General features: G+C 39.5%; 1 non-coding gene across 1 annotated transcript; it reads left to right on the forward strand.

The window, feature by feature from the left end:
* Positions 1-4,934: 4,934 nt before the first annotated feature.
* Positions 4,935-5,041, forward strand: LOC139879148 (small nucleolar RNA R71). The gene has a single exon (XR_011769999.1). It is a non-coding gene; the product is annotated as a small nucleolar RNA R71 (small nucleolar RNA).
* Positions 5,042-5,784: the final 743 nt, after the last annotated feature.

Consider the following 5,784-nt stretch of genomic DNA (forward strand, 5'->3'; position numbering starts at 1 on the left):
AGACAACCAGGAATAAACGGCGGCAGAAGCAAATATCGATATAGGTGACTGCTTTTGATCATAAATAAACTCATACGAACTGCAGTTGCAGTCGCAGTGATTGGTGGTGATTCATGGTATGCTTCACGATTAAATATTTTAGAGAGAGAGATATAGAGAGGGAAAAAATTAGGGTTGACGGTTTGGTGGCGGTTTGATTCATTGGTGGCGGTTTCGGTTTTACTCGATGGTTATGGTGATCTCATCTTAGGAGTAACCGAATATGATGAGGGTTTGTCGATTACTTGCACAGTCGAAAGAAAAGAAGAGATGGTTGTTTAAATGGGTTTCGTAAGTGGTTGTTCATGATGAACATGGTGATCGAAGTGATGCTATTTGGTGATGGTGGTGCTTGTTCAAAAACATGGGGGAAGGTTGTTTACTATCAAGGATTGTAGAGAGAGAGAGGAGAAATGGCGATGGTGACCCGGTTCAACAGCGAAAACAGTTTATTGGTGGTGGTCTTTAGTGTTGGTTTGTAACAGAAAAAAAATATGCAACTTACATGGTGTTTGGTTTATAGTTTATTCGAAACAGAAACAATTTGGCCAAATGGTTTGCGTGGCTGTTGTTGTGGGGTTGATGATGTTGTCCAGAAATAGGAAAAAGAAAGACATACTAGGAAAGAAAAACAAATGAAGATGAATATGGTAGTTATTATGATGATTGTAGAAAATAGCCAGGACTGGTGGTGGTGGTTTATTCACGGTGGTGGTGGTCGGTTGTTTGTAGTTTGCTAAGTGGTCTCACGGTGGTGATGAGTTTTAATCCTTAATTGATTGAAGTTAGGAGCGTTTTAATTGATAGAGATAGTGAAACAATCAAAATATAATCAGAGAATTTAAAGAATGATGTTGTCGACCAAATATCACGGGTTTAACAGATAGCAATTAAAATAATCGCTGATGGGGATGGGGACAGATAATATATGTTGTTAATAATGAATTTTAATTAACTAATAATTATTAAATGTAATAATATTTATAATATTGCTAATATTTATAATAATAATAACAACAATAATAATATTAATAATAATAATAATAATACAATTACTAATAATAATAATATCAATAATTCCAATAAATATATTAATGATAATAATAATATATTGCATTATTTTCTATTAATAATAACTATAAGAATAATACTTCATATTATTATTTAATTATACGCATATCTATTTATAAGAAATCGTTCGTGAATCGTCGAGCATAGTCGAAGGGTAGTTGGTTGCCTGGATATAGATTTCAAACTTTCAAAACTTAACATTACAGATTTTTGCTTATCGTGTCGGAAACATATAATGATTATAGTTTAAATTCGGTCTGGAATTTCCGGGTCGTTACAATCCCACACTTAGACAAACATTGACCTCAATGTTCCTAGTGTATCCCACACTTAGGAGTTTTAGTTGAAGATTTGTGAGTGTTTGTCTAGTGTTTTAATTGGGTGTTATACCACACTTAGTGATAAGCTAGGATGTGGTATAATTTAAATCTTGAGCTAGTAGCGAAAGAAAGAAATACCCCTAGCAGATGCGGCTGGCTTCCTTGCTTCTTTATCGGCTCATTTGTCATCCTTTATTCTTCTACTCTACTTTATTGCACGGGTTGCCTCCCGAGAAGCAATTTTGTTTAAGGTCGTTGGCTCGACCGCATTGATTCTTCAAAAAGCAAACATTCCTCGTTGATGGTTGTGATCTTGTTCTTCTTGAGGGAATGTGAGTCTTGGTGGATAAGTCCTGAGAAAGTGTCAGACCAATAGTGGTAACAAGTCCGGTACTTCTCTTGAAGATCTTTTGAACGATAAGTAGTGCGCAGTTTTTGCTCTTGATAAGTCCTGAAGTCCGATGACAATATGATCCACAGCTCTGCTAGTTGACCCATGAATGTCAATAATGGTAGCAGTACTGGTGTTGATGATTTCTCTGACGGGATGCTCATTTCGGAGGTCTTCAAACAATGTCAGAAACTATATCTTTAGAATCTCGAAGTCTTCAGAACAGTGATCTCCACAGTAAGAGTCTGTAGCTTTGCACAGATTAGTTAAAAGACGAAGCTGGAAAGAAGTGAACAGCAATCCTGATCCGAGTATCAATTTCACCGTCTTTGAGTATATCTCCCGACATCCAGCTTTAAATATGAATCTAGGATCTGTGGATTCGTGGAAGATACGTGATACCTACTTCGTAACATAGGTGGCAATGTTGACTCGATCTGGTTCAAGATGAGAGAACGAATTGTTTCATCTTGCTTCCTCCATAACAGCATCTTGTAACTCTTTGATAATCATATCAGCGTGGTGATCAATTGTTACGTAAATCACTAGTCTGTCTGGTGTGCTTTCGAAGTTTTCTCTATCCAGAAGAGCGAAAAGACTGTGAATATCCTCGATCATTTGCAAATCAGAGTGATAAGTCGGGCGACCGGTGGAAAGATCCATATGCTTCCGGATGAGAGTCAATATTGCTCGTTGGTTTCGCGAGAACGGAAGTGCAGATCCAGCTAAGGCATTATAAACCTTAGAGTAAATGATCTTCTGATCTTGACAGAATCTTGTCTCGAGAATAGTGCGAACCACTGAATTGTGCTCTCGTTGCCTTTCTTCGTGATAGATATGATCGTGAAGAGAATTGATAAAGTCTTGAATGCGTTCTTCTAGGATTTCAACAGCATAGTCTTTTCTTCGGAGGTAGAGGTGGTGCTCTTCTCTGATAGCCATGATTCGTTCTGTTAAGCGTAGCGAAAAATCAATGGTTGACTTTCGGATGGCTTCGAGAATGTCTTCAAATTCATCGGTATCATTGATGAAGGTTATCATGTCTGAATGTGTGGATATAACCGGAATTCGATCCGAAGAAGAGTCCGGCTCCCCTTGATCTACTTCGGTTGGAGAGTGTGAGTTAGTCAGAATGTCTTCATGATGCTCTTCCTCATCATCAACGGTATCTTGCTCCTCTGAGGATGCGTCTGATGAACGGGTTTCTTTAGTATTCTGATTCTCCACTTTGATACTTACAGGATCAATTTATATATCCTTAACCTCAGCCTTGTCGGTCTTCTTCTTGAAGCGAATGATTAAACTGTGATCTGCCATTTCAAGCCTCATTATTTCTTCGTGACGTTCAGTGCTTAGAACGGGTGTTTTCGCAGTTTCTTTTACGTCTTCCATTTCCTCTTCCTCTTCAGATTCCTACTCTTCCTCTATTTCTTCGTTGGGATCCTCTTCTTCCATTTCTGGGTCGTCGGCTGTGATTCGACACCCATCTCGATATCATCGGCTGGTGGTAATGACTCATCATCGAAAGTGATCCGTCTGGTGGAAATAGCAAACATCTCTGCCTGTCCAGAAAGATCGGTTGGTCGGTCAATTTTGAAGGTAACGCTCTCCCCATGTGATCGTAAGATCATGGTTTGATTGTACACATCAATGACAGTCCTAGCCGTATTCATGAAAGGTCTTCCTAACACTACTGAGGTGTGTAGGTCTTCCTTAATATCCATTACTACGAAATCCGCAGGATACAAGAATTTGTCAACTTTCACCAAGACGTTCTCAACTGTGCCCTTAGGATATCGAATTGAATGATCGGCAAGTTGGATTGTCATTTTGGTTGGTGACAGGTCTCCTAACTCTAATCTCTTGTAGATAGAGTAGGGGATTAGGTTGATACTTGCTCCTAAATCTACTAACGCATGAATGGTTCCAGATTGGTAGATTGAACACGGGAAAATTAATCGGCCCGTATCTCCTAGCTTAGGTGGTAGAGAGTTTCTGAGTAATGCAGAGCATTCTTCACTCAGTGGAATTTTGTTAGAGTCTGGTATCCTCTCCTTTGTAGATAGAAGCCTTCGGATGTATCTCTTCTGGTTGGGAACTTTGGACATGGTGTCCAAGAATCTTCCATCTAGTTTGAATGAATCATGCTTGGATGGTTCTTCTTGTAGCCTTCCAGGATAAGGTACGCGAACTGGAGTTTCAGGGGTCAGCTTCTGAATATATGTTGATTTGTTCTTGAGCCTAGTTGACCTCCTTCGTGGTTCTTCCTCTGGGATTACATAATCCATTTGCTTTGCTTCTTCTATGTGGGGATTCTGGATAGTATTACTTAGCAATCTTCCCTGCGGTCGGGTTTCAAGGCGTTGTGATAACTGTCTGAGCTGCGTTTTAAAACTTTTGAGCAGAGCCAATTGATTTCTCATTAATATCTCCGTCTGATCTTGTCTGGTTGCAGTTCTCTGATTTAGCTGTTGTTGTCCTTGGATGAACTGAGTTAACTGATCATCAGCTCCGAGAGTGAGGTTAGTAGCTTTTGTAATGTGGGTGGTAGGGGAATTTTCCTCAACTGGGGACCAGTGAGTGGAAGTGGTTGATCGTAGGTCAATTAAGATTGTTGGGCTGGATAAGGTGGATAGCGATAGCGAAAAGGTTGATTTCTTCGCTGAAATTGATTAACCCTTGGTGGTTGATTGAATCCGAGATTTGGTGGACGAACTGGGTATTGAACGTAACAGACTGAACCGTCAGGATTCTCGTACTCAACTTGATAGTCTTCAGTAGGTTGTGGGTTGGTACAATTAACACAAGCCAGAGCTTGGTTAACCTGCTGCGGTTGCGTCTTCAATTCTCTGAGTTGTTTGGCAAGAGATTCCATCTTATCCGTGAGGGATTTGATGGCCTCCGTTTGATTGTTAAGTGCGAAGAGCGGGGCAGATGATGAATTTGTTTCACCACTGTTCCAGTCATGATGATGCATCGTCATGTTCTCGAGCAATTCCCATGATTCATCTGCGGTTTGGTTCATCAGATTCCCTTAAGCTGCTGCATCGATCGTCGTCCTATGATTTACCGTAAGACCATTGTAGAAGGTACAGATTTGGGCTGACCGTTCTAACTGGTGATTAGGGCATTTCTTCAGCAGGGTTTTGAAACGCTCCCATGCAGTGTAAAGAGATTCATCATAACTTTATTTGAAGTTAATGATGTCATTCTTCAGTTTGCTTTGTTTAGAAGGAGGGAAATATTTGGTTATGAATTTAGTAGCCATCTCCGCCCATGACGTGATGGAATCTTTTTCCAGTTCTTCAAAACAAGTTTGAGCATGATGAGTGAGAGAATAGGGGAATAAGTATAGCCGGACTATATCTTGTCCTATCCCTGGCTGTTTGTAGGAGTTCGAAAGAGATATGAATTTATCAAGGTGAGAATTAGGATCGTCATTCGGTAATCCATGAAACTGACAGCTATTCTGAATGAGCTGGATGATGTGATGTTTTAACTCAAACGAGTGTCCTTGAATCTCTGGAAATCTGATTGGTCCTCTTCGACCTTCAATCGAGGGTTTGGTATTTTCTGCTAAAGTAACGCGTAACGTCATTTGGTTTCTGATTCGTGCTTCCTTGCGTGCTTTAGAGATTATTGCGTCTGGATCAGGTACGAATAACAACAGCCCTGGTGTAGATCGGGTTTGGGTCATACACTGGGTATGCCTTTTTGTTTTTAATTTTTCGCAAATAAGCTAAACTAAACTAATCTAATTCTAAGGTAATCTAATTTAATCTAAGGTAATCTAAGGCAATCTTAATCTAAAGTAGCCTAAGTTAATCTAATGTAATCTAAGGTGGTCTAATCTAAGGTAAACTAGAGTAATCTAAAGTAATCTAATCTAATTAACTAACTATCCTACGGTGGAATATGTTTTTGGTTCTGGCTACTGATTCCCTTGTATTTTGGTAACAAAGT

The sequence above is a fragment of the Rutidosis leptorrhynchoides genome, chromosome 11 (genome assembly GCF_046630445.1).
Source record: "Rutidosis leptorrhynchoides isolate AG116_Rl617_1_P2 chromosome 11, CSIRO_AGI_Rlap_v1, whole genome shotgun sequence".
NCBI lineage: Eukaryota > Viridiplantae > Streptophyta > Magnoliopsida > Asterales > Asteraceae > Rutidosis > Rutidosis leptorrhynchoides.